The sequence below is a fragment of the Amblyomma americanum genome, chromosome 4, assembly GCF_052857255.1.
Source record: "Amblyomma americanum isolate KBUSLIRL-KWMA chromosome 4, ASM5285725v1, whole genome shotgun sequence".
In the NCBI taxonomy this organism is placed as follows: Eukaryota; Metazoa; Arthropoda; class Arachnida; order Ixodida; family Ixodidae; genus Amblyomma; species Amblyomma americanum.
This window is the reverse complement of record NC_135500.1, coordinates 115,791,656-115,800,376: the sequence shown is the minus strand read 5'-3', so window position 1 is coordinate 115,800,376 and position 8,721 is coordinate 115,791,656. Positions and strand designations below refer to the sequence as shown.

General features: G+C 46.1%; 1 pseudogene; it reads left to right on the top strand.

The window, feature by feature from the left end:
• Positions 1-2,294: 2,294 nt before the first annotated feature.
• LOC144130317 (uncharacterized) lies at positions 2,295-5,588 on the top strand (annotated as a pseudogene).
• The last annotated feature ends 3,133 nt before the right edge of the window (positions 5,589-8,721 follow it).

Genomic DNA, 8,721 nt, shown 5'->3' with positions numbered 1-8,721 from the left:
CGGAAATAAAGGATAGCAGGCAGAATGGAGAAATGAAATGAAAGAGGTGAGGGGACAGGAAGAGAGGATAGGTGGAGAAGTAATATGTACAAACTATTTACACAATAAGAAATGTGTCCAGGTTGTGCGCGTGATTAGTTCATTTTAGAGGAATTAAATCATACACGCGCACAGCACTGTGTTGTTATGAAGGTATCCCATTTTCTGTCTACTTCGGGTTTTGGTTCCCCCCTCTTCTTGGAATATCTGTGTTCCCTGGACGCTTCCTTGCTCTTTTCTATTGCTCTCTTGACCTCCTCATCCCACCAACTATTGGGTTTGCATCTTTTCCCTTTTAGCTTTACTCGCGCCTTAGCTAGCTCTAGCTCCAGTAATCGAGTTAATTTGGTATATGTCCATTCTGTTTCACTATCCTCAAAAATTACTTTCTCGATTTGTTTGGCTGCTGCTTCCAATTGCTTTTCTGAGTAAAAATTTCCCCCTGATTGTTCATCTTGCTTCAGTCCTACATTGCTTTTTCTTCTGAAGCTCAAGTTGATACGCTTGTGGTCACTACCTAGACTTCTGGAACCATCTTCATCTATGCTCATTACCCCTAATCTATTATACATCCTCTGTGACATTAGTGCATAATCTATCGTCGAGTGCAGACTCTCCGCCTCCCATGTTATGAGCCCCTCACACTTCTCGGTGCTGTTGCATACAACTAAATCATGCCTGTCACACATGTCCTGCAGCATGCTTCCTGTCGAATCCGTGTACCCATCCAGGTCTTTTATGTGTGCATTCATGTCGCCTAATATAATTATCTCGCCCTGTCCTCCTAGCTCATCAATGTCGCTTGCAATTCATTCTAACATTTTCCTGTTTTCCTCTTTGGCATTAACCCCTGTCCACAGGTATACAAAGCCAAGGAGTGTTTGCTTGCCTGCCACTGTTCCTTTTAGCCATAAATGTTCCCTGCATCCCAGTCTAAGCCTTTGAAAATTCATACTTTTATGAATGAATGCCCCAATTCCACCTCCCTTTCTGCTGCCCTCTGTTCTATTTCAATATTCCCATGCGTAGTCTGGGTTACAGGGTGGTTGCTCCATGTCTCTAAGATGTGTTTCCACTAAACCATATACCATTAATTCCTCCTGTCTTAACTGTTCTTCTATTTCCTCCCATTTCAGTCATTTCCTGCCAACTTGCATGTTAATGAAACCTATATCTGAATTAACTTGGCCCTGGCGCTTGCGTCTCTCTTCCCCTATGGTTCCATTGTCCGTTTGATCTTAATTCTTCCTTCTCTACACTGGTTCCTTCAGAGCTCTGGGTCCCCCCAAAAAAGCTGTTGCCTGGCGACCTATCCTACTACCCACCTTCTTGCCAGTGGCACCACCGTAGTGGATGCCATCCTGTGCAAAAGGGTGGGGCCTAACCTCGTACACTTCCCTGTTGACCTCCATCACCTCGTGTCTTAGTCGTCGACTCAATAGCCTAATTACCCGATTAGCCTCAACGACCCTCCTTTCCGTTTCGCGAGCCTGCCTCTGGACCTCTGGGATTGTGCATATGGTCACATGCACACTCTCAGAGGCCTCTCTAAGCCTACGCATCCCCACCTCCAACTGCGTCTCAAAATTCTGGCTCCTCCCCTGCAGTACATCATTGAGACCAGCATGGATGACGACAAGGTGCTCGCCATCCATGCTGCCCACCACCACCTCCCGGTCTCTGGCCACTGCATCCACCATGCACTTCCCCGACTGAGCCTCTACCTGTACCCGCCTGTCTGCCTTCACTGCCGTCAGAACGCCTCCCTAAACAACACCACCTAGACTTTTAAGGCCTCTCCGTGATTTCTCCTCCGACGCGTGACGTCACCGCACTACGACGCGGGAGCAGCCACCGCCGACCGCTGCGGCAGCACCTCGTGGCGGCCGCTGCCGCCGTTCACCTCCCGCGCTGTTTCAAATTGTTGGAGTGCGGAGTACTCCGAGGCGTATTTGCGTATAGCAAATTGAAGATAATGAATTTCACCGTTTTAAAAGACATGAAAGATATCTGGTTCAATGTAACAATCTTCGTTCGCATTTCTGGAAACTGTTCAATCTTTTAAAAGCTTAGTTTGTGGAGTTTTTCTAGTAAATTGTTGAAAGCAATCATTTGAAAGGAGACATCGCGATTGCTGTAAACATCACTACCGTCGTGTTTGAACATGTGCTGCACGTGTCGTGTGTTGCATGCTGTTCCTCAGCACGGTTCTTTTTTCTGTGTCAGTTGCTGAAGCTTCCTTGCGGACTGTGAATACTCGAAGTGCAATCCTGGGAAACGTCTGTGAAAGTGCTGTGCGCGTGTGACAGTTCCTGAGCCATTTGTTAAAATGCCAGGACACTGTTGTGTTCCCGGCTGCCGCGGGAATTACGATGGAGAAAAGACTGTGTGCGTCTACACTTTCCCAGCTGATGCTGACTGAAGGAGGCAATGGTTGAAAGCCATTCCACGTGCTGATTTCGAACCCGGAAAGCGCTCAGAGGTAAGTCGAAAAAGCGTGATATTTATTCCGCGACGTAGCTGTGTGTACATAATGCGCTACAACATGGCCTAGTGGGCGAGCTGGAAATATTCTAAATTTGAAATATTTCACTGCGCTAATTGCTATTGCACCCATGGAATTAATCATCTTAAATATGTTAACCTTATCTGCGCTGGGCTTTGCAGGTCTGCGAGCGGCACTTTAAAGCATCAGACATTCGGACTTCTAAGTATGTGGACTCAAATACGGGAAAAGTCGTCGAGGCAAAATTGAAGATCGCTCGTCTCAGCTCCGACGCCATTCGCAGTCCCGCGTACCTTTTTGCGCCCGCCACTACGTCCCGAGAAGCACCGACTGAAAAGAGAACGCGTCTTGAAGCAGCTTCTTTAAGAGATGCCATCGCCATGTCACTCCAGACACACGATGAGGAAGAAGCAAAGAACAAGATTGACACTTTCCAAGTTCTACTGGAGTGCCTTCCTCAAAACAAGCTTTCTGATTTTTGGAATGTTATTTCTCGACCTGCCTGCGTCCTTTTTCTCAATCTTGCTGTTGATGACGTCCTTCGTGTTTTGTCGTCAGTCACGGTCTTAGAGAACCTCACGGTGAAAGTTCATTACCGAAATGTGCAGCTGACTACAATTGATGGCATAGATACCATCCCTCACACAGTACATGATATCCGTTGCTTGATAGGCCTGCTGGATGCTGTAGAGTCGTTTCACGGAAAATTGTTGTCTAAGCATGAAGAAAAAATTGATGGTTTGCTTAAGTTGGCACTTTCCCTGCTTGAAGATGCCTTAAATTGTGAACTGGCAGATGTTGAACAACCCAATTCAGTTAGTTTTTTGAAAGAGCAATTTTCTCTTCTTCTTGTCAAGCAAAGCAGGTCATCCCGGTATTCTGCAGAGTTGCTGGTATTCTCAAGCATTTTATTTACAGTTTCTCCGCATGCTTATAGGTTCCTTCACAGTTCCGGAAACCTTAGATTACTGCATCAATCTACAATACGTCGTATATGTAACTCCTACAGCGTAAGCCCGGCTGCTGAACAGCAAGGCACTTCTTTCCTATCGTATGCAACGAAGCTTGTCGCAGCAATGACGGAGCATGAAAAAATTGTTGTACTCCTGATGGACGAAATTCACCTGCAGCCGTATTTTGATTATAAGGGAGGAGTAATTGTTGGTGCGGCTACAAATAGCCCTAATGCAGCAAAAACAGCCCATGTTTTTATGATGCAAAGCTTGCTTTCGCGTCAGAAGAATGTTGTGCACATACTGCCAGTAGAGCGCATCAACGCACAGCAGCTTCACACTATTCTGCATAGCATCATTACTCAGCTAGAGCATGTTGGGTTGCGTATAAACGCAGTCATAGCTGACAATAACTCAATCAACCGGAAAACAATGTCACTTTGTGGGGCCCCCTGCAAACTTCAGAGTGTGTATCCACACCCTGCAGACTCTAAACGTCCTCTCTTTTTTCTGATTGATCCTGTACACTTAATAAAATGCGTCAGGAATAACTGGATCAATCAGCGAAATGCTGGAACATGCATGTTCTTTCCTAGCCCCACAGGACCTAAAATAAAGCCACCTATACTTACAGCTTCATTTAAAATACTTCGCGAACTTCACTCGAAAGAACAGGGTCAGCTGATTAAATCAGCACCAAAACTTTCGTCTAAATCTCTGAACCCATCGAATATTGAGCGACAGAATGTCAAGCTTGCGCTAAGGATTTTCAACCCGTCTACGGCAGCAGCTCTGCGAGCATGTGGGCCCAGACTTGAGCTAGATCATGTGTCTGGTACTGCACAGTTCCTTGAAACAATAACAAAGTGGTGGAGCATTGTAAATGTAAAGACATGCAACAAGGGTACTCGACTTCGTGATGAGCTGCAGTCACCGATTACATCAGCTTCAAGTCCACAGATCCAGTTTCTGTTAAGTATAGTGGAGTGGCTAGATCTGTGGCAGTCTCTCAAATTTGACACAGGCATACTTACAAGTTCTTTCACTCCCTCCTTTATCCCTTCCCTTATGGCGCGGTTCAGGTGTCCAAGGATATATGAGAAAGATACTGCGCCATTTCCTTTCCCCCAAAACCAATTATTATTATTATTATTATACTTACAAGAGAGACTCACCGTGCGCTCCGACTCACGACAGACACCTTGCTAAAGGTGACTAGGTATACTAGGTATTGCCTAGATGAAATGAATTGCGAGTATGTACTTTTAGGAAAGTTTCAGACTGATTGCTTGGAAGAGAGGTTTGGCAAATACCGCCAACTCTCCGGTGCGCAATACCACATTTCCATAAGACAAGTCTATGAGTCGGAGCAAAAGCTTCGTCTGCAGAACATTCTGGAGCTCCCAGAGTTTGAGGCTGCAACAGATGCGGTGGCAGTAAACGATGCAGTACTTGAAGTGTTTGACATTGAGGTAACGGACGACGATTATGCGAAGGCGCCAAATCTCCCAGCAACCACTTACGTTGCTGGCTATTGTGCCCACGCTGCGTTCAAAAAGCTGTCATGCATGACTTGCAAAGAAAATTTAATGCTAGAAGATGAAATTGAAGTAGAAGGTGGGAAGTTAGTCAAGGCCATGACTCGTGGTAGTCTCAAGTTTCCACAGCCTGCCATAGTAAATGCTGTTCTTGCTGCTGAGATAGTTCTTGACAAACTGAGAAGCGAACAGCATGCGACACAGTTTCATGCACTATCAAATCAAAAGGAGGCTCTCTTGGCACTCACACATGATGTGTTAAACGACGGCATTGACTTTGATGTGTGTGAGAATGGGCACACTCCACAATTGGTAATGCACTATGTCCTAAGTGCAGCAGCAAACACGCTTCTAAATAACCTTTGTAAAAGAAAAAATGATCAACTTATAGTTGAAAAGGCTGCAAAAGAAAAAGAGAAAAAATTGAAGACATTGAAGAATTGACTACTCTGTGTGCTTGTGACTGTTTTTGTTAGTTTTTTTTAGTTTCGAAACCAGTTTTTGCGTTGTATTATTATATATTCTGCATATTTTCTTTTGTTTGCTTTCTGTTTACAGTTTTTCTGTTGTTGGCTTCACTTACTGCATTTTATGATTCAGTGCTGTAACAGTTTCCCTTACCTCCTACTCCTACTGATCGTGTTTCTCATCTGAAAATAAAATACGACTTGTGAAAGTCCTCTGCGTTGTTCATTTTCAATAAAAATAATATTACGAACGTATCTTCACACAAGCGCGCTTTGATATAAAGTCAGTAAAAGTCTGCTAAAATGTAACTGCTTATACTTTCAAAGAAACAAGAACAAAAAAAAAGCATTCGGTTAGGGTGTGGGCAAGCAAAACACGATTTAAAAAAAAGTAATTTTATTTTCGAGAGACATAATCAGCACTTTGAAATGCGCGAAATGCGTGCGAGCGCGGAAGCCGAACCTACTGGGCCATCGCAGTGCGGTGACGTCACGCAACCGTGGAGAGGCCTTAAAAAGTCTAGGTGGTGTTGCCCTCAACCCTCGCTACATTCGAGTCCCCGACCACCAGAACCCTCCTGCGCCCCAATCGTTCGCTTCCTAACTCCATCTGTTGGCCTCCCGATCACTCTGGCTGACTCTCCTGCCGCTGTACGCTATTGTGGCGAGTTTCCATGCCCGCTTTAACCTTTTTCATTTCGTGCTCATTTTTCTCACTCAATGCTCGCGGCGCTACAGCACTGTAGGATCGACGAGCCTCGTCCCCCACCTGACACTTCTCCGAACTGGGGTGCCCAGCCGGCCGCGACCTGAGCGCTTCAACCTGTTTTTCTAGCTGGGTCCGCTTTTCCCGCTCTTCCTTAATCTCGCCCACCATTCTCTTTAACAGGGCGGCATTATTCTCCTCCTTTTTAATCAAATCGGCGACCTGAGCTTCCAGCTTAATCCGTGCCTTTCGTTCTACCTGCAGGTCTGCATTTAGTGCATTAAACCCAGCTTCCCATTCCCCTTTTAACGTATGAACGGCGTCCCCAAACCGCTTACACATCTTACACACGAAGCTAGCCTCATCCGCCTCGGCTAAGCTCCCGAACCCAGTCTCATCTAAGTAACGCCAACGGCCGCACTCCTGACACTATACTAACTCCCCGTCCTCGTCCACCTTAACTTTCCTAGCTTGCCGACCCATCGTCCGGCCGACTACGCCTTGCGAAAGCCCGCCAAAATTCCTATGCCGATAGCCCTCGGCCCTGCGCAACGTAAAAGCCTGCCAAAAAATATTCTCCGCTGGCCTCCCTACCCTTAACTCGGTCTAAAACTACCGCCCGACCGCATGTATACAAGTGTAAATACCAAAAGCACTTAGCTTCGGACGTAGTCGCTGCAGCTCCCAGCCACGTTGTTCCAGTTCCAGTTCCAGCGGCCTACACACGCGTGGAAAACAGCCGACGAGAATGCGGCACCTGGCGGCGGTGGGTCTCTCACCGGAAAATCCGGATTCTTATATTGCCTGCACACAAAGCCCATATTATCGTTCACTACTTGATTTGATTAGATCAGCAAAGCTTCTTCAGTTACTTAAGCATCCTTCTCATCTCTCATTTGATAACCTTTATGTCCTGAGGCAATAAACATCGCTCGAAAAGAAAATGCTCGATACAGCTGGCTCAGTTAAAAATCTAAGGAATTATATAATTATAATTGGTTTTTGGGGGAAAGGAAATGGCGCAGTATCTGTCTCATATAACTTTGGACACCTGAACCGCGCCGTAAGGGAGGGGATAAAGGAGGGAGTGAAAGAAGAAAGGAAGAATTGGTGCCGTAGGGGAGGGCTCCGGAATAATTTCGACCACCTGGGGATCTTTAACGTGCACGGACATCGCACAGCACACGGGCGCCTTAGCGTTTTTCCTCCATAAAAACACAGCCGCCGCGGTCGGGTTCTAACCCGGCAACTCCGGATCAGTAGTCGAGCGCCCTAACCACTGAGCCACCGCGGCGGGGCAAAAGAAGATTCAAAATTAAGATTCGCGACGCTTACATGTTAATAAAGGTCCCTGAATTTAAGAGAATAGAGGGAATTAGAAATATGTGAGATATTTTATGAGATATGAGATATTTTTTTTCCGCTCTTGTTTGTCAAACGAGAGGCCACCAGATTTCTCTGGAATGTCTGTAGCCGCGCGAGTCTCTCTTCGTGTTCAAAATTGTCGTAGGCGCATTAGGCGTCTAACGCTTCAAGTTCCTTGTCGCCTTTAAATTTTCCAAGGCTGAGAGCGACCGTCCTTCTGAACTTAGTTGACTGCGCACATGTTTTATCTCTGCGCCGCCGAACTTCTTTCTGTTTGAGGACACGAGTTCGCCCAATAACTAGTTTTCGAGTTGGACGCAAGCATTCTTATCGTCATTCTGACCTGAGTAACGTTAGCAGAACGTAACAGAAGCAACCAGAACTAGCTGCGTATGCTGTCACAGAGATTGACGCGCATATTTCAGAAATTATGTATGTCCAATGGGTGACATCACCTACCATAAAGAACGCAATTTTTTGTTGTCCACGTATATTTAATCTGCGGCATGTGCTGAAGGTGCCTAAAAATATTTGGTTTAAATAACTTTGTAAAAGATCCCACATTGTGCAGTTGAAGGTCCAATGCCTTCTATTCTCTTAAATTCAGGGTCTTTTACTGATATGTAAGCATCGCAAATTTTAATTTTTAGTGCCTTACATTTCAAACTAAGTCAGCTGTATCGCACATTTTCTTTTCAAGCGATCTTAATTGCCTTAGGGCATAAATGTGATGAAATGAGAGATGAGGAGGATGCTTAAGTAACTGAAAAAGGTTGGCTGATATAATGAATTCAAGTAGTGAACGATGATATGGGCCTTGTGTCCAGGCAACATAGGAATCCGGATTGTCCGGCGAGAGACCCACCGCCGCCAGGTCCCACATTCTCGCCGGCTTCAGCGCCTGGCAAACCCCTAACAGGTGGTGGATATCTGCGTCACAATCTCGGATTTTGCAGACTGGACACCCAGGGCGGAGATATAAATCATGGAAATGCGGCCGCTTGCGTGTCACAGCTGTAGTTAGGGCAACCCCGACCAGTTTCCTCCGAAGCGCCACCTCCTCTGCACGGGTAGACCACGGGAGAGGTTACCGCACACGGAGGGATTAGAGCTCGTGTGCGGTGCCGGAGGTGTTCCTTTCTTGTTA